Source organism: Mobula hypostoma, chromosome 7 (genome assembly GCF_963921235.1).
Source record: "Mobula hypostoma chromosome 7, sMobHyp1.1, whole genome shotgun sequence".
In the NCBI taxonomy this organism is placed as follows: Eukaryota; Metazoa; Chordata; class Chondrichthyes; order Myliobatiformes; family Myliobatidae; genus Mobula; species Mobula hypostoma.
The window spans coordinates 57,461,401-57,488,393 of record NC_086103.1 but is presented as its reverse complement, the minus strand read 5'-3'; the positions used below and the strand labels follow the sequence as shown (position 1 = coordinate 57,488,393).

Below are 26,993 nucleotides of genomic sequence, written 5' to 3'. Positions count from 1 at the left end.
GCCATAAGGAGAACATTCAAACACCTTTTAGGCAGCGACAGGAATTGAACTCCGATCTTGCAGCTGCTGCTTTAAAGCTCTACGCTAACCGTTACACCACTGTGGTGGTGCCCCTATCCTACCTTAAGAAGAGTCATGAGAGAATATAGAAGAAATTTCTTAAGAGTCTACCATGGATGTGATATTTCTGTAGGCAGAAAACACTAGAAAAGTTGTGATAGACTTCATTCAAAGTTAAAGTAAATTTAGGATCAAAGTACATAATAGGTTATGTCAAGATTATACTACCCCAAGATTCATTTTCTTCTGGGCACTCACAATAGATTCAGTGAAAAGCTGCACAGGACAAAACAAGCAAACAACCAATGTGCAAAAGGCAACAAGTAAAACAACCCAAATAATAATAATAAATAAATAGTAAATATTTTAAGATCATTAGTTGTAGAGTCCTTGAAAGTGAGTCCATATTGTAGATTCTGTTCAGTGTTGGGGTGAACACTCCCTTCTGTATGCTGATTGGTCACCACCTTTGATTTGGATAACAATAGTAATGTCATCAATAAACTTAGATATAGCATTGGAGCTGTACTTCATCTCTCCGTCGTAAGTATGAAGTGAATAGAGCAGGGGGCTAAGCACGGGGCCCTGTGGTGCACTTGCGCTGGTGGTGATTGTGGAGCAGAAGTTGTTGCCAATCTGAACTAACTGGTGTCTGTGAGTGGAATAATTGAGGATCCAATTGCACAAGGGAGCATTGGGCATATCAGAACAGACAGCCAAGTGGAGAGTCAACAAAGAAAGGTATTTGCAAGATGCATTTGATGAGAAAGGTAAAACTCCTTCTACAAGCTGATGAATTTGGTAGGCAGTAAGAACAAATTTAAGGTAATTTGGAAGTGTACGACCAATAGAGACACACATTGTCTTCAGTACAATATGATTACAACTATAATAAGCAGAACAAAATAGATTTTAAAAAGTTATTGTAAAATATCCAGACGTATAGAACCAGAATCAGTTTTATTACCACTGTCCTATATGACATGAATATTGTTGTTTTTACAGCTGCAGTGAAAAATGAATAAATGGTGCAAAGATAATGAGTAGTGTCCATGGGTTCATGGACCATCCAGATATTCAATGGCAGAGAGAAAGATGACATTTCTTTTATCATTGAGTGAGGGTCTTTATGTTCCTTTATTTCCTCCCTGACGATATTAATAAGAAAAGGACCTGCCTGGAAGACAAGGGGCTTAATGATGGATGTTACCTTCTTGATGCACCACCTCTTCAAAACGCTGGAGGAACTTGGCAGGTCAGGCAGCATCCATGAAAATGAGCAAGCAGTTGACATTTCGGGCCAAGACCCTTCTTCAGCAGTGGAGAGGAAGGGAGAAGATGCCAGAATAAAAAGGAGGGGGAAGTGGAAGGAGGGCAGTGAGAAAGTGATGGGTAAAGCCAGGTGGGTGGGAAAGGTAAAAGGCTGGAGAGGAGTGGAAGGAATCTGACAGGAAAAGACCATGAACCATAGGAGAAGGGGAAGGAGGAAGGGACCCAGGGGTAAGTGATCGGCTGATGACAAGAGGTAAGAAGCCATCATGGGGAGTAGAAAAAGAGGGGAGGGGAGAAAAAAAAGCATCATGTGGAGAAATTGATATTCATGCCATCAGGCTGGAGGCAACACAGATGGGATATAAGGTGTTGCTCCTCCACCCCAAGGGTGGCTGCATCATGGCACAAGAGGAGACCATGGACCAACATGTCGGGACGGGAATGGGAATCGGAATTAGAATGTTTGGCCACTGGGAAGTTACACCTGGCGGACGGAGCTGGGTGCTCAATGAGGTGGTCCCCCAATTTCCGATGGGTCTCACCAATGTAGAGCAGGTTGCATCGGGAGCACTGGATAAAATAGATGGCACCTGCAGATTGACAAGTGAAGTGTTGCTTCACCTGGAAGGAGTGAATGGAGGTGAAGGAGGAGGAGGAGGCACTCTGGCCACCTGCAGGGATAAGTGCTGGGAGGGATATTAGTGGGGAGGGACGAATGAAATCATGGAGGAAGTGATCCCTGTAGAAACTGGAGGAAAAAGGGAGGTAAAGATACATTTGTTGGTAAGATCCATTTGGAGTACTCAAGGATGTTTTCAACCTTTCACTGCTATGGGCGGAAGTTCCCACTTGCTTCAAAAAAACAATAATTATACCAGTGCCACTACTACTACTACGTTGACTCAGGTCAGGCGTCGGTGGACTCTCCACTTCTCCCTCTCCCTCATCAGTGTGTTCAGTTCACCTACGTTAGCCGCGCCGCTGTCTTCTACGAGTATATTGACCATAGTCTTGGGAGGGCGCCCAGGGTTCATCCTCCCATGCTTGGGCTCCCACATGATGATTGGGCTGGCAGGTAGCTTGGGGTGGCGTAGACAGTGCCCCGCTAGCTGCAGTCTTCTTGCCTCGATTTTAGTGGTGATTATTTTAGATAATACCAGTGCCAAAGAAGAATAATGTGGGCTGCCTTAACGACTATTGCCTGGTAGCACTCACATCTACAGTGATGAAATACTTTGAGAAGTTGGTTATGACTAGATAGAACTCCTGCCGCAGTAAGTCCTAGACCCATTGCAGTTTGCCTATCGCCACAATAAGTCAATGTCAGACACAATCTTCATGGCTCTTCACACAGCTTTAGACCAACACAAACACCTACGTCGGGATGTTGTTCATCGACTATAGTTCAGCATTTAATACCATCATTCACACATTCCTGATTGTGATTGAGAAGTTGCAAAACCTGGGCCTCTGTACCTCGCTATGTAATTGGATCCTCGACTTCCTAACCGGAAGACCACAGTCTGTGCGGATTGGTGATAACCTCTTCGCTGACGATCAACACTGGTGCACCTCAGGGGTGTGTGCTTAGCCCACTGCTCTACTCTCTGTATACACATGACTGTGTGGCTAGGCATAGTTCAAATATCATCTACAAATTTGCTGATGATACAACCATTGTTGGTAGAATCTCAGGTGGTGAAGAGAGGGCGTACAGGAGTGAGATATGCCAACTAGTGGAGTGGTGCCGCAGCAACAGTCTGGCACTCTACATCAGTAAGCCGAATGTGATTGTGGACTTCAGGAAGGGTTAGACGAAGGAACACATACCAATCCTCATAGAGGGATCAGAAGTGGAGAGAGTGAGCAGCTTCAAGTTCCTGGGTGTCAAGATCGCTCTTGGTCTAACCTGGTCCCAACATAATGATGTAGTCATAAAGAAGGCAAAACAGCAGTTACACCTTATTAGGAGTTTGAAGCGATTTGGCATGTCAACAAATACACTCAAAAACTTCGATAGTTGTACTGTGGAGAGCATTCTGACAGGCTGCAGCACTGTCTGGTATGGAGGGGGCGACTGCACAGGACCAAAAGAAGCTGCAGAAGGTTGTAAATCTAGTCAGCTCCATCTTGGGCACTAGCCTGCAAAGTACCCAGGATATCTTTAGGAAGCGGCATCTTAAAAAGGCAGCGTCCATTATTAAGGACCTCCAGCACCTAAGGCATGCCCTTTTCTCACTGTTACCATCAGGCAGGAGATACAGAAGCCTGAAGGCACACACTCAGCGATTCAGGAACAGCTTCTTCCCCTCTGCCATCTGATTCCTGAATGGACTTTGAGGCTTTGGACACTACCTCATGTTTTTTAATATACAGTATTTCTGTTTTTGTGCATTTTAAAATAATCTATTCAATATATGTAATTGATTTACTTGTTTATTTATTATTATGTTTTATTTTATTTATTATTATTATTTTTTTCTCTCTCTGCTAGATATGTATTGCATTGAACTGCTGCTGCAAAGTTAACAAATTTCACGTCACATGCTGGTGATAATAAACCTGATTCTGATTCTGAGATGGGTGGAAGTTGTGGAAAATGATGTGTTGGATGTGGAGGCTCATGGGGTGGTAGGGAAGGACAAGATGTCCATAAGACCATAAGACCATAAGACAAAGGAGAAGAAGTAGGCCATTCGGCCCATCGAGTCTGCTCTGCCATTTTATCATGAGCTGATCCATTTTCTCCTATTTATTCCCACTCCCCCGCCTTCTCACCATAACCTTTGATGCCCTGGTTACTCAGATACCTATCAATCTCTGCCTTAAATACACCCAATGACTTGGCCTCCACTGCTGCCCGTGGCAACACATTCCATAGATTCACCACCCTCTGACTAAAAAAATTTCTTCGCATTTCTATTCTGAATAGGTGCCATTCAATCCTTAAGTCATGCCCTCTCGTACTAGACTCCCCCATCATGGGAAACAACTTTGCCACATCCACTCTGTCCATGCCTTTTGACATTCGAAATGTTTCTGTGAGGTCTCCCCTCATTCTTCTAAACTCCAAGGAATACAGTCCAAGAGCGGACAAATGTTCCTCATATGTTAACCCTCTCATTCCCGGAATCATTCTAGTGAATCTTCTCTGTACCCTCTCCAACGTCAGCACATCGTTTCTTAAATAAGGAGACCAAAACTGCCCACAGTACTCCAAGTGAGGTCTCACCAGCGCCTTATAGAGCCTCAACATCACATCGCTGCTCCTATACTCTATTCCTCTAGAAATGAATGCCAACATTGCATTCGCCTTCTTCACTACTGACTCAACCTGGAGGTAAACTTTAAGGGTATCCTGTACGAGGACTCCCAAGTCCCGTTGCATCTCAGAACTTCGAATTCTTTCCCCATTTAAATAATAGTCTGCCCGTTTATTTTTTCTGCCGAAGTGCATAACCATACACTTTCCAACATTGTACTTCATTTGCCACTTCTCTGCCCATTCTTCCAATCTATCCAAGTCTCTCTGCAGACTCTCCGTTTCCTCAACACTACCGGCCCCTCCACCTATCTTCGTATCGTCAGCAAACTTAGCCACAAAACCATCTATTCCATAATCCAAATCGTTGATGTACAATTGACGAAAGAGGGTTACAAAAGTACACATAGACTAAGATGCTAACTGTGCTGTGCTAGCACCAGTGGGATCAACAGTTGATCTGCCACCTGTCTTCAGGAGAGAGAGATAAGTAAGACAATGGACCAGCATTTGGAAATGTTAATGAAGAGAGGAGACAGTTTAAAGGAAGGAGACACCGGTCTGAGTATTGTCAAGACCAGCTCCTTTTGAACCCTGAACTGTTTGAAGTGTGATGGACAGGCGATACCCCAGCAGGGGGATAAAAAGGGGCAGGTTGCGCTGAGACACGACACCACGAGGTAACGAGACCCTGGAAGCGGTGCGCCCCGACAAGTCGGTGGGAGTTTTGGAGGTCTGGTCGCGGGACCAGCCATAGACGCACAGGGTGGAAAGATACGGTCGGCGGGAACCTGGTGTGTGTCTGCCCTTGCCTGGGTGCCGGGTTCACCACTGAAGAACGATCGTGTCTGGAATGGAGGGGTCACAGTCGATGACCTCAGAAGACATTACAAAGGGCTCGCCCGAAAGCTGACTGCAAGGAATATCGAAGGTCTGTTTGGAATCCGATTTGAATATTCATTCGTTCTCTCTCTCTCTCTCCAACGGCACGACGGCGATTACTGCGAACTGAACTAAACTGAACTCTGTCACTTGTGATTGAACATTTTACCCCTAGACTGCGACAGAGCTGATTGACACTATTATCCTAGTTCTGTGTACATGTGTGTTTATTCATTGCTAACCTGTTGCATTTATATCCTTACTATTACAGTACTGTGTTGCTTATTTCTTTAATAAAATTTTCTTAGTTCCAGTAATCCAGACTCCAACTGAGTGGTCCATTTCTGCTGGTTTGGCAACCCAGTTACGGGGTACATAACATAAGTGGGGTTCTCGTCCGCGATTTCGAACGCTAAATTTGGGACAAGGTAAATTGATTGGGTTAAAATTCCTGAAAGAAAGAAAAGGCAAACAGCAGAAATGGAGATTGAGGAATTTCTAAAGGCGCTGACCTTGGAGGCATTAGAGGATGCCAGGAAAGCAGAATTGGCAACTGTGGCCAAACGGCTGAATCTTGTTAAGGGGAAGTCGACAATGAGAAGAAAGGAGATACACAGAGCTATCGTAGAGCACTATGTATCTAAAGGTGTGTTTCCCCAAGGGGAGCTGGAGGTGATATCTATTGGAAAACCTGGTGGAGACACAGTACAGGTGCAGATTGAAAAACTGAGACTCGAGCACGAGTTCCGGGTATGGCAGCTAGAACACAAAGAGAAACAGAACGGCAAGAGAGAGAGAAACAGTTAGAATGGCGAGAGAAAGAGACAGTTAGAACGGCAAGAGAGAGAGAGAGGGACAAACAGTTGGAGCGAGAAGAGAAACAGAGGGAAAGGGAATTCGAGCTGGAGAGGTTAAAGATAAGGGCAGAGCAGGGGCCCATCCCGAACCAAGGTGGAGGGTTCAGGGTGACCCAGGAGGTTAGGCTGGTTCCCCCATTTGACGATACCGATGTGGATCGGTACCTTCTCCATTTCGAAAAAGTTGCTGCAAGTCAGGACTGGCCGAGGGATAAGTGGGCTGTTTTGCTTCAGAGTGTACTTAAAGGAAAGGCCCAACAAGCTTACTCGGCTTTGTCTGCGGAAGATGCCCAGCGGTATGAGGTGGTGAAAGAGGCCATCTTCAGGATTTATGAGTTGGTCCCGGAGGCATACCGGCAGAGGTTCTGGAATACGAGGAAGCAGTGGGACTGCACGTATTTAGAGTTTGCCCGTGAGATGCAGACATATTGTGAGCGTTGGTGCGCCTCAAAGGGGGTAGATGGGGATTATGACAGACTGCTACAGCTGATCCTGATTGAGCAGTTTAAAGGTTGTGTCCCTGACGGTATGAGACCCTACCTCGATGAGAAAGAGGCAGGCACTTTAGCCGCAACTGCTAAATTAGCGGATGAGTACGCGTTGACGCATAAAACGAAGTTTGCCCCGAGTAAAGGCTACCAGAAGGGTAGTCAGGACGGCGGGGAGAGTCCGCAAGAAAAGTCAGAAAGTAAGCCGGGGACTAGTGAGAAGGATAAGGTAGACCGGGAGCAGTCTGGTAGGAAGTCTCCTGGGGTCATATGTTATAATTGTGGGAAAGCCGGACACTTGGCGTCCAGGTGCTTTGCCCCAAAGAAGGAGACAGGAAAAGGAAAAACGGCGATTTCCACTGGCTGTATTGAGCTGGTAAACAAACCGCTAGGAGAAGAAAGGTCTGCCAAAGTTCAGGAAGGGCGCGAGAGGTTTATCTCGGCGGGATTGGTGTTGGTGAAGGAGGGGTTAAACCCAGTTCCAGTACGGATCTGGAGAGACACGGGAGCGTGTCAGTCATTGATATTAAAGGGTGTGTTAGACTTTAGTTCAGAGACCAAGACTGGGAAAGTCAGGGTCATAAAAGGCATTGGAAAAGGGACTGAGTCAGTCCCTTTGCACCAGATACACCTACAAAGCAACTTGGTCTCCGGACTAGTCACAATCGGGGTGAGGCCCGAATTACCGATGAAAGGCGTGGAAGTCTTGCTCGGTAATTACCTCGCTGGGGGAATTGTGGTCTCGGCAGTGAGATTGACAGGTCAGCCGCTCAGCATTAAGGCCGCGCCCATGGACTCACAGGTTCATCCTGTTTGCACAGTGACTCGCTGTATGTCCAGAGAGACTGCTGAGTCGCTTCTACCAGCCTTGTACGAGGAGGGGGTAGAAAGTGAATAGAAGGAGCGTAATGAAACAGGAGGAAGTGGGGAAATTAAGGTAGATTTATCATTAGAAAAGAAGGACTTTATACAGGCACAGGAGCGAGACAAGGAAACAGCTCTCTGTGAAACAGAATTAGGAAGGGAGCCAGTGAATTATGGTGTGAAGGGGGAGGTGCTAAGGAAGGAAGGGAGACCAAGTACCGCAGATGAGGAATGGGGGGTGGTGCAAAAGAGTAATGGGGATGAGATTTTTAACCTGGCCCACAAGGTACCCCTCGGTGGACATTTTGAGGTGCTGAAGGAAACAGTTGGCGAAGCCATGAGAGAGTTTTTCTGGCTGCACAGGAGGAAGGATGTTATTGATTATTGCAGACGCGAACTGAGACAGTCACAGGCTTTTGATATGCTAACAAACCTAGTCGGTGTTAGCGTGGAAATCAATGAAGCTAGGGTGCCACCTGATAAGGGGAAAACCCATTTTGAAAAGATGAGTATGGTACCGACCAGATGGGAGAAGGCTATTGTTTTGGCCAGCTCTGCTGATAAGGTCTCTCCCTTAATCCCCGAACAAAGTGACCCTTTAGGAGAGCTAATTAAACGGCTCGCACACGTGTGTTTGATTGTCCCAAGGCAATGCAAAGAACTGGGACGTTGGGTGGTGTTTGTCATGCTAGGTCAGCCTAGTGAGCAACACCCCTATAGAATGAGTAATTCAGTGACAAAAGGTCTAAAGAACACAGATGTGTATACTGGCGATGTAATACGGCTGTCTGAAGCCAGCTTGATAGTGAACCTTGAAAAAAATGAGTTCGGCCACGCGAAGGTCACTTATCTGGGAATTGTGGTTACACAGGGGCAGCTGGCAGCGATGCAAGCTAAGGTGCGGGCTATCTCTGACATCCCAACCCCGACAGACAAGAGGGCCCTCAGAAGGCTCTTGGAAAAGGTGGGGTACTGTAGGAAGTTTTGCAATAACTTTGCAGGTACTACCCCTCCCCCTCCTACTAAGCCCTTGCGAAAGAAAACTAAGTCGGGATGGGACGACCCTTGTTATCGTGGTCCGGGACGAAACCCAATGAGAGGTTACACTGATCACAATTCATCAGTGTTTTCGGCCACTATGAAGTTTGCTAAGTCGGAGCCTGGTTTCGAGGATTATTAAAATAACACGTATAAAAGGAACAGAAAATCTGATTGCTGACTGTCTGTCAAGGTGTTGACAACTTAAAATTCTCTGTATTAGCCAAATAGCTGATGAAGATGTATATTTGTGTGTATCTAATAATGTATTCATGCTTATAATTTTTACCCCAGTAAAAATCCTTAAAGGGGAGGGGTGTGACGAAAGAGGGTTACAAAAGTACACATAGACTAAGATGCTAACTGTCCTGTGCTAGCACCAGTGGGATCAACAGTTGATCTGCCACCTGTCTTCAGGAGAGAGAGATAAGTAAGACAATGGAGCAGCATTTGGAAATGTTAATGAAGAGAGGAGAGAGTTTAACAGAAGGAGACACCGGTCTGAGTATTGTCAAGACCAGCTCCTTTTGAACCCTGAACTGTTTGAAGTGTGATGGACAGGCAATACCCCAGCAGGGGGATAAAAAGGGGCAGGTTGCGCTGAGACACGACACCACGAGGTAACGAGACCCTGGAAGCGGTGCGCCCCGACAAGTCGGTGGGAGTTTCGGAGGTCTGGTCGCGGGGCCAGCCATAGACGCACTGGGTGGAAAGATACGGTCAGCGGGAACCTGGTGTGTGTCCGCCCTTGCCTGGGTGCCGGGTTCACCACTGAAGAACGATCGTGTCTGGAACGGGGGGGTCACAGTCAGTGACCTCAGAAGACATTACAAAGGGCTCGCCCGAAAGCTGACTGCGAGGAATATCTAAGGTCTGTTTGGAATCCGATTTGAATATTCATTCGTTCTCTCTCTCTCTCTCTCTCCAACGGCACGACGGCGATTACTGCGAACTGAACTAACCTGAACTCTGTCACTTGTGATTGAACATTTTACCCCTAGACTGCGACAGAGCTGATTGACACTATTATCCTAGTTCTGTGTACATGTGTGTTTATTCATTGCTAACCTGTTGCATTTATATCCTTACTATTACAGTACTGTGTTGCTTATTTCTTTAATAAAACTTTCTTAGTTCCAGTAATCCAGACTCCAACGGAGTGGTCCATTTCTGCTGGTTTGGCAACCCAGTTACGGGGTACGTAACACAATGTAAAAAGAAGCGGCCCCAACACTGATCCCTGTGGAACACCACTGGTAACCTGCAGCCAACCAGAATAAGATCCCTTTATTCTTACTCTCTGTCTCCTGCCAATCAGCCAACGCACTATCCACGTATGTAACTTTCCCGTAATTCCATGGGCTCTTATCTTGTTAAGTAGCCTCATGTGTGGCACCTTGTCAAAGGCCTTCTGAAAATCCAAATATACAACATCCACTGCATCTCCCTTGTCTAGCCTACTGGTAATTTCCTCAAAAAATTGTAATAGGTTTGTCAGGCAGGATTTTCCTTTAAGGAATCCATGCTGAGTTCTGCCTATCTTGTCATATGCCTCCAGGTACTCTGTAACCTCATCTTTGACAATCGACTCCAACAACTTCCCAACCACCGATGTCAAGCTAACAGGTCTATAATTTCCTTTTTGCTTCCTTGCCCCCTTCTTAAATAGCGGAGTGACATTTGCAATCATCCAGTCTTCCGGAACCATGCCGGAATCTATCGACTTTTGAAAGATCATCGCTAATGCCTCCGCAATCTCCACAGCTACTTCATTCAGAACACGAGGGTGCATTCCATCTGGTCCAGGAGATTTATCTACCTTTAGCCTATTCAGCTTCCTGAGTACTTTCTCTGTCATAATTGTGACTGTGCACGCTTCTCTTCCCTGCCACCCTTGAGTGTCCGGTATACTGCTGATGTCTTCCTCAGTGAAGACTGATGCAAAATACTCGTTCAGTTCCTCTGCCATCTCCTTATCTCCCATTACGATTTCTCCAGCATCATTTTCTATTGGTCCTATATCTACTCTCACCTGTCGTTTACTCTTTATATACTTGAAAAAGCTTTTAGTATCCTCTTTGATATTATTTGCTAGCTTCCTTTCATAGTTAATCTTTTCTCTCTTAATGACCTTCTTGGTTTCCTTTTGTAAGGTTTTAAAAACTTCCCAGTCCTCTGTCTTCCCACTAATTTTTGCTTCCTTGTATGCCCTCTCCTTTGCTTTAACTTTGGCTTTGACTTCTCTTGTCAACCACGGTTGCATCCTTTTTCCACTCGAAAATTTCTTCTTTTTTGGAATATACCTGTCTTGCACATTCCTCATTTCTCGCATAAACTCCAACCACTGCTGCTCTGCTGTCTTTCCCGCCAGTGTCCCTTTCCAGTCAACTTTGGCCAGTTCCTCTCTCATGCCACTGTAATTTCCTTTACTCCACTGAAATACCGACACATCAGATTTCGGCTTCTCTTTTTCTAATTTCACAGTGAACTCAATCATGTGATGATCACTGCCTCCTAAGGGTTCCTTCACCTCAATCTCTCTAATCCCCTCCGGTTCATTACACAATACCCAATCCAGTACATCCGATCCCCTAGTGGGCTCAACAACAAGCTGTTCTAAAAAGCCATCTCGCAGACATTCTACAAATTCTCTCTCTTGAGATCCAGTGCTGACCTGATTTTCCCAATCCACTCGCATGTTAAAATTCTCCACAATTATCATAACACTGCCCTTCTGACGAGCCTTTTCTATTTCCAGTTGTAATTTGTAGTCCACATCCCTGCAGCTGTTTGGAGGCCTATAAATAACTGCCATCAGGGTCCTTTTACCCCTGCTATTTCTTAGCTCAACCCATAAAGATTCTGCACCTTCCGATCCTATATCACCTCTTTCTAATGATTTAATATCATTTCTTACCAATAAAGCCACGCCTCCCCCTCTGCCTACCTTCCTATCCTTCCCATACACCATGTATCCTTGGACGTTCAGCTCCCAGAGACATGCATCCTTTAGCCAGGTCTCAGTGATGGCCACAATATCATACCTGTCCTGGAAAAGAAAGCCACATCCTGGGAACGATGTGGTGGAGAAGAAGGAACTGAGAAAAGGGAATAGCATTTTTGCAGGAGACAGGGTGGGAAGAGGTATAATCAACATAGCCATGGGAATCAGTAGGTTTATAAAAGATGTTGGCCAACAATTTGTATCCAGAGATGAAGACAGAGAGATTGAGAAAGGCGTGGTAGGTATCAGAAATGAACCAAGTGAATTTAACTGCAGAGTGGAAGTTGAATGCAAAGTTGATGAAATTAACAAGATCAGTATGGGTGCATGAAGTAGAACCAATACAGTTGTCAATGTAGCTGAGGAAGATTTGGGGAGCATTACCAGTGAATTCTTAGAACATGGACACTTCTATGTAGCCAATGAAAAGGCAATGAAAATAGCTGGGGCCCTTTGAGTCAGGAGAAAGTAAAATGAGCTGAAGGAGAAATTGTTGAGGACCAGTTCTGCCAGATGGAGGAGGGCGGTGGTGGAGAGGAACTGGTTGGTTCTTTTATTGAGAAGGAGGCTGAGAGCTTTAAGGCCTTCTTGATGGGGGATAGTACTGTATAGGGACTGGACATTCATGGTGAAAATGAGGTAGTCAGGGCCAGGGAATTGAAAGTTAGTGAGGAAATCGAGGGCATGAGAAGTGTTGCAGATGCAGGTGGGAAGGGACTGAACAAGGGGGATAGAATGGAGAAGAGGTATGGGGATTTGAGCTTAGCAGGGTAGGAGTGGCCAGAGACATTCAGCCTACCTGGTCAGTCAGGTTTGTGGATCTTGGGTAGGAGGTAGAAGAGAGCAGTGTGGGGTAAGGGATCTATGAGTTTAGTGACAGTGGACGGGTGATCTCCAGAGATGTTGAGATCAGTAATGGTGTCAGAGAAAGTTTTCTGATGGTCCAGAGTGAGGTCTTCTTCAAGGAGTAGGTCAGAGAAGGTGTCTTAAAATTGTTGTCTGGCCTTAACAAGGTAGAAATCAATCCACCACATTACAACAGCACCCCATTTGTCTGCAGGTTTGATCATAAGGCTGGGATTGGTCCATAGAGAATGGAGGGTGTAAGGTCCAAGGGGGAGTGAGGAGTACTGAAGTTGAGCTGGTTGATGTCTCGGTAGCAGCTGGAGATGAAAGGAACCAGCACGAGGTGTCCAATTGTAGAAATCTGCAAGCCTTTGGTAACATACAAAATCTTCACAAATTTCCGACAAAGTAGAGCCACCAGCAGACCTTCTACGTATTATGTTAAAAAACAGAAAGCAGATTTTAAAAAATACCTTTGGTATTTATTTAGTTGCTGTGATTAAATACATTAGTAATATGTTGATACAAATAGTACTGTTTTCTTTACATTTTTTCAAATTCTATTTGTGTGATGTTTCTGATAATGCACCAATATCATTTGATAGCCTGAAAAAGTTAATAACAAAAGGGTATTGCCAGATTCTTTGTATGTTATCTACAGATTTCTCCCTCCACCAACTGTTTCATAATGTTGAACCTTTGTTTTACAGTATATTTAGTAAGTTGATTAAATTTGACTATAAGCCTACTGTTTCTACAAAGATCAAATGTCAATTCAAACTTACATTGAAAAAACAATCAGTCAATATGCAACAATGCATTAGCTATTCAGTATTGTAACTATTAATTTACAGATTCCTCTGAAATGAAATGAATATTTCATGATTGTTGAAATTTGTGTCCATTTGCCAATGACTCTGTACCCTTGTTATTTCCTCTGCGCTGGAGAAATTGAGAAATAGTATAGAAATAGATATGGACAAGTACCACTGTATTGCCTTTCTAAAGGTTGAATTTTCTAGTTAGCCAATATAGACAGTGGATTATTTGCACATCACATTGTTCTGTAATGACAAAGTTCCAATGACTATTGTCCACAACAAGATGTGCCAAAAGAGATACTTTTCACTTCCACAATTACAATTTAATAAAAAACCTCTTGTTCCCAGTCCATTAAGCTTTGTGAGAAATTGGAAAGAGAATGTGCAATAACAAGGAAAACTTGTTTTTGAAATAAAGTAGCTGTGCAAATCTATTAGACTTCTTGTGAGATTTTAACCTAGAAATTGATACCTATATTGGACATTAAAAGCACTCAATTCTGCTTTTTGTGTTGATGTAAAGTTGGATCCTAGTAACCTGGGCAAGCCTATGATTGAGTACTCCCAGATGGCATTGTCTTAAACTCACAGTGCCAGGCTAGGAGGACTGCAAAACTAGTGAAAAGCTGATCCAATTACTGCAGATTTTGGAAACCTAAAATAAAAAATGGGAAATAATCTGGAATATCTCAGCAAGTGAGCCAGCGTATTTGGAGATAAATGCAGAGTTATTGTTTTGGGTATGAAAATTTATATTGCCTAGTTTGTTATACGCTGAGTTTTGAGGTGGTGGGCTAATGGCCAAAATTATCAATATCCCATCCCTTTAATGCCACTTTAACAACCCTTTTACTGTGAACAAGAATGTCTAGCCAGTTATCTCTTTGTGGGCTGCTATGAATAATGTAGTACAGACTATTCAGTGTTGCTGCTGTTGATGGGAACACTAATTAAATCTTCATAGGGTGTCAAAATTTAGTACATGGTCCAGATGTATTATGCAGGATGTCACCAAGGTTGGAAACATGAAGCAGTAGCAGCTCTATTTTGATTTCAGTAGTGTGAATATCGGAAGCATAGATATGGTAATGTTAATAGGCTCTTTACCATTACCTATGGGAGATGGATTTCCTTTATGGATTTTTTGAGTAAACAGTAAAGGCATTCCAAACAAATACAAGTAAATTTCTTCATAATTGTAATCATAAAAATATCATTATCTTTTCTCTAAAATCTCCTAAGTAAAATGTTACCTAATGCCTTCTGAAAATTCAAGTAAATCTCATCAGTAAATCAACCTTTTTAGTTAATTTAGTTACCTCTTTTGATGAAATTATAACAGGTTTATTTTGCAGTGTTGAAGGGATAACATTAGCAGTGACTTTGAAGGTGGCTCCCAGGAAGATCTTGTATTCTCCAAAGCAAAATCTTACCAGGCCTTGTCCAAAGGGAAAACTGTTTCCAAATAGTAATGAGGCAGCGAGTGGGGAATCTGTGGAATTCCTTGCCACAGAAAGCTGTGAATGTTGTGAAGTATAGGAATATATCAAGCAGACTTTGATAGGTTATTGTAGTCAGGGTGTCAAAGGCTGTTGGGAGAAGGCAGGAGAATGGGGTTGAGAGGAATAATAAATCAGCCATGATTGAATGATGGAGCAGACTTGATGAGCCAAATAGCTTAATTCTGTTCCTGTGTCTTATGGTCTTATCATGATATTGATGCACAACTTTTAATTATCTTCATAAAGTTCCAAACATGTCCATAAAATTGAGGTGAATGTCAAAATATTGTGGGTAAAGAATTTAACATTTTATTACAAAATATAAATTCTGTAGACACTGGAATTCTGTAACAAAGATGGAACATATTGAAGGTCAAGCCAGGACCTTTCGAGAGAAATGGCAATATTGTTTGAGGTTCATGAAATTCTAGTAGATGGGGAATAGTTAGAGATATAAGGGGCTGAAGCTGAATAGAAGGATCGGAAAGTAGAGTTGGAACAAAAGGGAAATCCTGTGATTAGGTGACAATCAAGGGCCAAATAATAACATATTAATAACAAGGCTAGTAAATAACAAAGGGAAGAAATGTAAGAAAGTGAACAAAATCTGCAGTGTTTGTCCATTCACAACTTACCTTCAGATGATCCTGGAACCTAAACAGTTTCTGTACCCTGAAATGAAACAACAATTCACATGCACTTCTTTCAATCAAGCACTGACTGATCATTTTGTGAAGCACCTGAGTTCTGTCTGCAGGTGTGATCTGAGCTTGTGGTCCCTTGCCACTTCAATACACCAACCCACTCCAGCCTTTCTGTCTATGGCTTTCTGCACTGTAACAATGGCACTCTGCGCAAGCATAATTAGCTATACCTCATTTGCCGACTGAGCAATGTTTCAGCCTTCCAGGCTCTGTATTGAATTCTTCAATGTTAAGTAACATGCTCTTTCTTTCTATCCATATCAGACCTAGACATTTCTGCCTGTCATCATTTTGGCTCAGTTTATTCTTTCTCTAACTGTATAATCTAACCTGTTGGACATATTCCACAGCATCACTGTTGACATTTGCAATGCCTTGACAAAGTATTCAGCACCCTACCCTTTGTTCACAGAAATGAGTATTACAATGAGGGATCTTGATCAATTTAACTGAGAGCTTTTATTTGTGAATCACGTGCTCCATTTTTTCACAGTAGAGCCCCAAAACAGGGGAAATTACTAAAAAATCAAAACCTGAGGTATCAGTTGTTCAAAAGTATTCATCCCCCTTGCTCAGTACTTGGTTGAACCACCCCTCGCAGCTACTACAGCCTATAGACTTTTTGAATAAGTGTCTATTAGCTAACTGCTGACATTCCAGTTTTTAAAGTGTTAATTTTTCGTGGTTTACAATTTTCCCTGCTTTTGGGCTGTATTGTGAAAAAAGGGAGCATATATTTCAGTGATAAAAATGCTCAGCCAAATTGATCAAAACCTCTGCTTGTAATACTGATTTATGTGGAAAAAAAGGTTGGGGGCAAAATATTTTTTCAAGGTACTATACAAATTTGATCTCATTCTGTTGGAATTTTTTTTGTGGTATTTATCACTACTCTACTTACTTTATTAGGGGACTCCTCTTTCTTACTTCGAAGTGAATGGAGTGCTGCATGTCCAAAAGGGTGATTATAATGAGTAAGTGAATCAGAAAAAAAAATGATACAGATTGCCAACAGCTTGCAACGAATAGATCTGAAGAGGGAAAGAGATTAGAGGGAACAGTCTACGTGTATTATTAGCAAACTAACATTAGGGGTCTGCTGAAGAGTCAGGATTGAGGCTCTCAGGAAAGTGGAAGGGGTACTGTGCAGCACTGGTGAACTATGATGCTGAAGGCTGTTAAGGGAAGATCTCCAGAAGAAATAACGTCAGTGAATGTCTGGGAAACAATGGCCTAATTTTCAATCGTGGTATTGTGGTCCACAGGGAAATGTGAGAGCACAGAGCTGACATTCAGGGTCTGTGAGGTAGAGGTAATTTGCCAAACAACAACAGGGCTCTTGACAGTAGGTGTGATGACAATGTTGGGCTTGGTCTCCAGTGAGTGGAGTACTGCACATTCAGAAGGGTAGATTAGAATGAATAAGTGGAGCGGAAAAATTGAGACAGATTGCTGACAGCTTGCAATAAATAGATCTAAAGAGGGAAAGAGACCAGGGAGAACAGTCCAGGTATATTTTATTACTTCATAATCCTCTAAAAAATTAAGTACTTATTTGAGTGAATTGCAATCTATGTGCATAAATTTAAGTTTATTTTTGGCCAGAGTATTTATAAGCACAGCAATTAGGGCTTGGTACACCATTAAACACTCATTTACAATTGAGCACCTTAGTGTACCTTTGATAGACTCTTCATAGATCTCTGAGATGTTCATCAGTTCAACTGATTTCCCTTGATGACACTGGAGAAGGCTAAATTGTGCAGCCAATCCAGCAGGGCAAAATCACAGAGAGCATCCTTGGGAATTCCAGGCTAAATATTGCTTCTGTGGAAATCCCACATATACACAGCCATAATTTTACTCTATTCCAGCATAAAATCCACGCCTTTGTTCAACAAGGGGATGTTATTTTTTTGAGCTGCTGGTATATTGCCTTACATACCCAAATACATAATAAAAATTCAGCTTTAGGGCTCAGAGGACTACAAAGAATTTTCCCTTATAAAAGTTTTATTACATTTATTCAAGAGCAATCTACATGCAAGCCCCTGTTGTCTTACGCATTCCAAACTCCTCATCCATATTTCTGATATACAGCTCATTTTGTCAGAAATAAAGTCTCCCCTCTGTGGAGCATTATGCCTTATTTTATTGTTACAAACTTTAGACTAAATGACTGCTACTTATAAGTTCATACTCAATTCAGGACATAAGACAATATTTACTATCTTCCACTCTGAAGTCAATGTCACAGGGGACACAGAAAACCAGACAGCTCTTTAAAAAATTAATCAATAACAGCAAGGAATCTCATCAATTTTTTTTTCTCAGGAAGATAAACAATCTGATATTTTTCTTTTGTTGAGATGGAGCTCCATAAATTCAGAAAGTTCTAGGGAATGCTACAGGACTAGCAGTAATATGAAGTATGATTCATTGATTTAAATACTGTCTGAACCATAATTCAGTGAATTTAATGCAATGGCTCATGAAATTCTAGAACATTTCAGAACATGCCAGAAGAGGCCATGCTCTCTTCTCCCCATTGGGAAGGAGGTACAGGAGCCTGAGATCCCACACAACCTGGACCAGGAACACTTATCACCCTTGAACCATCATGCTTCTGAACCAGCATGGGTAACCTCACTCGCCTCAGCACTGAAATATTCCACAAGCTGTGAACTCACTTTCAAGGACTCTGCAACTCATGTTCTCCACATTATTTATTTATTCATTATTATTTCTTTTATTGTAATTGCACATTTGTCTTCTTATGTACATTGGTTGTTTATCCATCTTTTTTGTGACATTATCATTGTTCCTATTGTGTATCTTTGTGCATGCCTGCAAGAAAATAAATCTCTGGGTAGTATATGGTGACATATACATATTTTGATAATAAATTTATATTGAACTTTAAACTTTGCAAACAAAGTTCAAAGTCAATTCATTATCCAAGTACATATATATCAGCCTATATGACCCTGACATTCATTATCCTGTCGGCAATGAATCCATAAAATAATAACCATAACAGAATCAATGAAAGACCGCACTAACTTGGGCATCAACCGGTGTGCAAAAAACATCACGCTGTGCAAATAGAAAAATAAATAATAATAATAAATAAATAAGCAATAAATATCAAGAAGGTGTGATCAAGAGTCCTTGAAAGTGAGTCCATTGTTTGTGGGAACATTTCAATGATGGAGCAAGTGAAGTTATCCCATTTGATTCAAGAGCCTGATGGTTTGAAGGGTAAAAACTGTTCCTGAACTTAGTGATGTGAGTCCAAAAATTCAATAGTTCAATTTAATATCAGATAATGTATACAATAAACAACCTGAAATTCTTGTTCTTTACAGGCATCCATGAAAACAGGAGAGTTCCCCAAAGAAGGAGTGACAGTAAAAATGTTAGAACCTCAAAGCCCCCTACTCCCCTCCTATGCACAACCAGCAGCAAAGGATTGACCCACCCCCTCCCCCTACTTATTTCAGCAAAAAAGCATTAGCACCCTCCACCCACCAAGCAAGCAATAGCAAAGCCCATGAGAAAGACAATGATCTGCAGTACAACAAAAATTGATCGTTCACTGACAATTCCACTTACCGCTACTTTTTGTAGGACTTTTATTAAAGGGCATTAGTATTTCCTTACCAGGCTGTGATGCAGCCAGATGATATACTCTCCACTGCACATCTGCAGAAGTTTGTCAAAGTTTTAGGTATCATGCCAAAACTTTGCAAACTCCGAAGGAAGTGGAGGTGCCACCATACTCTCTTCAAAATGCCACTTACATGCTGGGCTCAGGGCAGTTCCTCTGAAATAATAACACCAAGGATTTTCAGGTTTATGACCCTCACCACCTTTGAACCTCCAGTGAAGACTGGCTCATGAACCTTTGGTTGCCTTCTCTGGAAATCAATAGTCAGCTCTTTGGTCTTACTGACTTTGATTAAGGCATTGTTGTTTTGGCACTACTCAGCTAAATTTTCAATCTCCCTCTATATGTTGATTCATCACCACCTTTGAATTGGTCTACAGCAATGATCTCATCAGCAATCATGAATATGGCATTAGAGCTGTGCTTAGCCACACAGTTATGATCATAAGGTGAGCACAGCAGGAGGCTAAGCAAAATATCTTGTGGTGCCTCTGTAATGATGGAGATTGCGGAGGAGATTTTGTTGCCAATCCGAACTGACTGGGGTCTGCAAGTGAAGAAATCAAGGATCCAATGCACAAAGGTGTAATGGTGCCAAGATCTTGACTTTATTGATTAGTTTTGAGAGGATGATAGTATTGAAGGCTGAACTGCAGTTGATAAAGAGTATCTTGATGTATGCACCTTTGCTGTTGCATGATCATCCAAGGTTGTGCGAAGAGTTGAAAAGATGGCACCTGCTGTGGACATGTTGTCTCAGCAGGTAAATTTGATTGGATCCAAGTCACATCACTTCTCAGGGAGGAGCTGGTATGTTTCATCACCAATTACTCAAAACACTTCATCATTGTGGATGTTAGTGCTACTGGACGGAAGTCATTAAGGCAGGTCATTGGTGTAATTGAAGCCTACTTGAAGAGCAGGTGGGTACCTTAGACTGTCAAAGTGAGAGGATAAAAATCTCAGTAAACATTCCAGCCAGTCTTTAGTTCTTGACCAGACTGGGCCAGATGCTTTCCATGGGTTCACCCTCCTGAAGGCTCCTTGCACATTGGCCTCAGAGTTTGCAGTCACAGGATCATCGGGGGCTGCGGGAGTGTGACCATTTTTTGATGGTCAAAGCAAGCATGAACGGCATTGAGCTCATATGGAAGCGAAGCGCTACTATCGCCTGTGTCGCCTTTAACTTTATAAGACATGATAGTATTCAAACCCTGCCACAACTGTCAAACATTCCTCATTGATTCAAGTTCAAAGTGAAAATAAAACTACAGCTATGAGAATCCCTGCAGCATCTGGTGACCCTGTGATCTCTGTCCCAGAGGACTACATCAGAAGGTCTTTGAAGAAGGTTAATCTTCGCAAGGCAACAGGCCCCAAAGATGTACCTAGTAGGGTTCTGAAAGCCTGTGCTAATTAACTGGTGGGAGTGTTCAAAGACATTTTCAATTTTTCATTGCTACAGTTGGTAGATCCCATCTGCTTCAAAAGGGCAACAATTATATTAGTGCCCAAGAAGAACAGGGTGAGCTGCCTTAATGACTATCGTCCAGTAGCATTCACATCTATGGTGATGAAATGCTCTAAGAGTTGGTTTTGGCTGGAATCAACTCCTGCCTCAGTAAGGACCCGGAACCACTGCAATTTGCCTATCACCACAATGGGTCTACAATATATACAATCTTATTGGCTTTTCTCGCAACCTTGGATCACCTGGACAATACTAATACGTGCATCAAGTTGCTGTTAAACAGCTCAGTGTTTAACAGAATCATTCCTACAGTTCCAGTTAAAAAGCTCCAAAACCTGGACCCCTGTGCCTCCCTCTGCAACAGGATCCTTGAAGTCTTCACCAGAAGACCACAGTCTATGCGGATTGGAAATAACATCTCCACCACGCTGGCATACCTCAAGGATGTGTGCATATCTCCCTCCTCTACTCTCTCTATACCCATTACTGTGTGGCTAGGCAGATCCAATGGCAACTATAAATTTGCTGACAACACAACTATTGTTGGCAGACTTTCAGATGGTGTTGAGAAAGCATACAGGAGTGAAATAGATCAGCTGGATGAGTGCTGATGCAGCAACAACCTTGCACTCAATGTCAGTAAGACCAAAGAGTAGATTGTGGACTTTAGAAAGGGTAAGACGAGGGAACACACCAGTCCTTATCGAAGGATCAGAAATGGAAAGGGGGAGCAATTTCAAGTTCCTTGGTGTCAACATCTCTGAGGATCTGCCTGGATGCATCATATCAATGCAGTTACAAAGAAGGCATGACAGCGGCTATATTTCATTAGGAGTTTGAGGGGATTTGGTATGTCACCAAAAAGACCATGGAGAGAATTCTAACTGGCCACATTACCATCTGGTACAGTGGGTGGGGGGGTGGGGGGTCAAGCACTGCACAGGATCGAAATAAGCTACAGAAAGTTACAAACTCATCATGGGCACTAGCCTTCCTAGCATCCAGAACACCTTCAAGGAGTGATGCCTTAAAAAGGCGGCATCAATCATTAAAGGCCCCATCATCCAGTACATGCCCTCTTCTCATTGCTACCATGAAGGAGGAGGTGCAGGAGCTGGAAGGCACATATTCAGTGATTCAGGAGTACTTCTCCCCTCCGCCATCAGAGTTCTGAATGGACATTGAACCCATGAACAGTACCTCTCTACTTTTTTGGTCTCTTTTTGCACTATTTATTTAATTTAATTTACTGTAACTTACAGTTTTTATTATTATGTATTGCAATGTACTGCAGCTACGTAACAACAAATTTCCCGACATATGCCAGTGATATTGAACCTGACTCTGGTTCTGAAGTTTAGTCTGGAATTGCCGCTTAACCGATGAGATGGCTTTTCCAGAGATCGTATCTAGACCTCCTGTAACTTTCTTGGCCACCAGACTTGAATGCCTCTGATCTAGTCCTCAACAGTTTGCCAATCTCATAGATCATCCAGGACTTCTGATTGGGGAGGGATCTAAATGATGTTGTAGGGACACACTCATCTACACTGGTTTTAATAAAGTCCGTGACAACCATGGTGTTTTCATTGAGATCCACAGATGAGTCCTTAAACTTATCCCAATTCACTGACTTGAAGCAAACCCATAGCTTCCCTTCTGCCTCCCATGACCACTAATTTGTTGTCCTAATCAACGGAGCTTTGCACTTTAGCCTCTTTCTGTATGCAGATAGGAGAAGGACAGTCAAGTGATCTGATTTACTGAAATGCAGCCTGAGCATTGAACAGTAGGCATCCCTTATCCTAGTAAAACAGTGGTGTAGTGTGTTGGGACCTTGGGTGCTACAGGTTATATGCTGATGGTAATTGGGCAGGGTTTTCTTCAAACAAGCCAGGATGAAATCCCTGACTATGATATGAAATGCATCAGGATGAACTGCTTCTTGTTTTGGAGATGGTATCTTGCAGTATCTCAAATGCTTGATTATGGTCAGCCACTGGTGGTATGTAAGCTATAAGACCATAAGACATAGGAGCAAAATTAGGCCACTCAGCCCATTGAGTCTGCTCCAACATTCTATCATGGCTGATCCTGGATCCCACTCAACCTCATATACCTACCTTCTCGCCGTATCCTTTCATGCCCTGACTGATCAGAAAATTATCAACATCTGCCTTAAATATACCCACAGACTTGGCCTCCACCACAGTATGTGGCAGAGCATTCCACAGATTCATTACCCTCTTGCTAAAACAAATTCCTCCTTACCTCTGTTCAAAAAGGTTGCCCCTCAATTTTGGAGGATGTGCCCTCTAATTCTGGATGCCCCAATAGGAAATATCCTCTCCACATCCACCCTATCTAGTCCTTTCAACAGTGGTAGGTTTCAATGAGATCTCCCACGCACCACCCGCTCCCCCCCAGCATTCTTCTAAATTCCAGTGAGTTCAAGCCCAAAACTGACAAATGTGCCTTATATGTAAACCCCTTCATTCCTGGAATCTTCCTTGTAATGCTCCTCTGAACTCTCTCCAACTCTCTCCATTCTGAGATATGGGGCCCAAAACTATTGACAATATTCCACATGCAGCCTGACTAGTGTCTTATAAAGCCTTAGCATTATCTCCTTGCTTTTATATTCTATTCCCTTTGAAATAAATGCCAACATTACGTTTGCCTTCTTTACCACAGACTATGGTCAAGAATTTGGAGGAGAATTCCCTTGGTAAGTAGAATGGATGGCATTTGATTGTTAGGGGTTCTAGGTCAGAGGGAGCATGAATTCGAATCATGAGAAGCATCTAAACGACTTAAAAAATGTAATATTTTCATTTTGGTTCTGATGAAAATATCTGAAAAATTTATAATATTTGTGTCTGCCATATCTGTCAAGAACATTCTATAAAAGTTAAATTAAAAGACTGCACTACATTACTGTATTTTTAATGTATGTGAAACCCAAGATTATTGATCAAGTAGATCAGTAAATAAAAGGACACTTATTTTCCCATTCTTATTTAATGCATGTGACAGGAATTTATGGAATAATTTGCACCTACTAATGCAGTTATAGTACACTGTATTTATTTTTTAACTGTCATATTCTGGATTTATAAAAGAGATATACAGTTTACTGAAATTAAGTTCAAAGGCAAAAGGTAATATCACAGCAAACTGTGAATATCAGTTATATTTTCTGTCCTTTGAAATAAATGAAACAAAACATGCAGGAATTAGTGAATCCAGATAATGGCCAAAACACTTGCAGATGTTGAGTGAAAACAGCTAAAGATGTTCCACATGTTCAAGCAGCTGCATAATAAAATTATGCCCCTAATTGTAGTTGTTATATGAGGCAGACTTTATACATTTCAATAACTAGATTGGTTCAAATATTTGAAGGTAGTTTTAGAAACTAGAAACTGTTTAACTGAACTTAACGTTACATTTCTTCATGAAGACCAGATACCTGAATTCAATTTTCTCTGGTTATAACATATCTGAAAGTGATGTATGTCCACATAATAAAGCTATTATCTAAAGAAATTACCAGATTAGTTTATATCCATCATCAACTGTATTAGGGATGTTTTTTAATATTGACGAAATATTGAACAAAAAAAACAGATTAAGAAGAAACTAGAAGGCAGTCAAATCACATTACTTCATTCATAAATTATGGACAATTTCTCATTTAAATAGCTTTGGATTGGTAATCCCTAAGGTTGCATGTGGTCCTTAAAGACTGTATTAAAAAGAAGTCATGTTCACTTTTAATTTAATTTACAAGAAAATCTGGAAGTGGTATAAACAATTTTTGTCACACAAATGTTGACAGAGAGACAAAGACCTCTGATCCATCCAAACTATTCCACACAAATTTGATGCTCACCCAAAACAACAGTGATGCCTTGAGAGAAGCAGGAAACCATTGGAAGCTAAATGAACTTAGCAAAAGAGATATGAATACTCCTTTGCTATCAAACAACTTCTTCCCACAACTCCCAGTTCTGACAGAAACTCAGACCTAAAACATTAACTGTATTGTTAACTGTTTCGCTTTCTATAGAGTCTGCCTGGCTTATTGAAGGTGTTTGGAGCTGATTGGCTTTTAACCCCTAGGAATTAACTCTGGCCCTTTCTTTTTATTTATACCTTCAATAAGAAAAAGGGTCAACTCTTCCTTCCAAGTATTTAATGAATTATTGTCTGCCACAGAAACTAGCAACCTGTTCCAGACATCCACAATTTGACCTCAAATATGGCTTCAAACAACTTAAAGTAGAAATGCTTGACTTCTGGTTTATTTGGATTCACTCTCAATTTGAACAGCATTGATCCTGTTTCTCAGCAATTATTGATCTGATTCTCATTAAACCCAAGCTGCTCTAATGTCCTTTCGAAACAACATTTCTAAAGTATCATCCACTATTTGAAAACTAGAACAATAATCCCTGTACACGAACTACTGAAAGTTAATATATTGGAACAACAAGCAATTTGGAAATCAGATAGTACGTTGACCTTAATTGCAAGAAAACGTGAGAACACAAGGAAAGACATGTTACTAAATTTACTTAGAGCCCTGGTGAGATAATACCTGAAATATTGTGAATGTATCTGTACTCCTAACCTAATGAAGTTTAGACCAATGATTGAGAGACTGAAGTGAAGATTCTTGAGATTCATTCCTTGGATGACGGGATTGTCCTATGAGAAAGATTAACAGAAAGAGTTTAGAATAGCAAGAGATTCCATTGAAATATACACAGTGTTGCAGGACTTGACATGCTAGGTGCAGCAATGACATCACTCCTGGCTGAAATATCTAGAACCATGGACCACACTATCAAAATAAGACATCCATTCAGGACTGATAAGAGAAGAAATTTCTTTACACAGAATACAATGGATCTTTGGAATTTCTTACTTCTGGAGCACTGTTGGAGGTTCAGTTGCTCAGAATATTCCAGATGCAGTACGATAGGATTTGACATACTGTATTAAGGAATCAAAAGTTCAGGAAAATTATGCTGAAGTAAAAGATCAGCAAGAATCTTAATGAATAATGGAGTAGACCAGATAACCAAATGCCCTATGTCTAATTTTTGTGTGATGAGATCTGCCCAAATGTTTAACTTAGGAAAAAATTCCAGTGAATACAAATTCACATTTTGCTAGCCCCATCAATTTTCTGCAGTACTCATGAACCTTTGGGGGACCTAAGCATCAGATGGTCATTATCTGGTGCCATTAGCTCGGTGTACAAACACCAAGGCCTTGACAATATCACTGTGGTCATGTTTCACAACCTACACAAATCCATTATGTGATATGCCAAATCCAATTATATGGTTCTTTAGCGACACACACAAAATGCTGGAGGAAATCTACGGGTCAGGCTTGGTACAGTTCTTAATGTGGTTCAAAACATTATTATTAATAACAGAGGCTTTGAGTCTGCAGAGAAATCCCTTGTGGATTAAGTTATAAAAAACTTTATGAATGTCTTTATGAAAAATTTATGAGTATAGAGGGAGCCTTTTCTGGTTGGCCGCCGGTGAACAGTGGTGCTCTGGGCCGGGGGGGGGGGCACTATTGGGACTGATTTTGATGATGGATTTGAAGACTTTGTGGCCAAGTATGCGGATGATATGAAGATGGATGGAGGGGCAGGTAGTGTTGAGGAAGCAGAGAGGCTGCAGAAGGGCTCAGGAAGATTGGGAGAATGGGCAATGAAGTGGCAGATGGAATATAGTATAGGGGCCTGTGTGATAGAAGGAATAAAGACACAGACTATTTTCTAAACACAAAGAAAATTCAGAAATCAGATGTGCAAAGGGACCTGGGAGTCCTTGTGCAGGATTCTCTAAAGGTTATTTTGCAGGTTGAGTCAGTGGTAAGGAAGCAAATGCAATGTTGGAATTATTTTTGAGAGGACTAGAATATAAGAGCAAGGATGTAATGATGATGTTTTATAAAGCTTTGGTCAGACCACACTTGGTGTGTTGTGAAGAGTTTTGGGCCCCATATCTAAGAAAAAGTGTGCTGGCATTGGAAAGGGTCCAGAGGAGATTCACGAGTATTATTCTGGATATGATTGGGTTGATATATGATGAGCATTTGATTACTCTGTGTGCAATGAGAGCACAGGAGGTTCATTGGCTTGTCAGCACCCAAGCAATACATAGGTTCTTCAACACCCTTAAGGTCATTTATCTAAGGCTTAAGGCTTAAGGCTCAAATATC

The 26,993-nt window shown here is 42.0% G+C and overlaps 1 protein-coding gene across 4 annotated transcripts in view; it reads left to right on the top strand.

The window, feature by feature from the left end:
* Positions 1–26,993, top strand: part of LOC134349332 (complexin-2) — a 257,693-nt gene that overhangs the window by 71,452 nt on the left and 159,248 nt on the right. The window contains exon 1 of one of the 4 annotated variants that reach the window (XM_063053472.1): positions 23,451–23,469. The exons of the other annotated variants lie outside the window; for them this stretch is intronic. The gene's annotated coding sequence lies outside the window, so the exon portion shown is untranslated. Of the gene's footprint in view, positions 1–23,450; positions 23,470–26,993 lie in introns of those variants that run through there. 4 annotated transcript variants of the gene reach the window in all.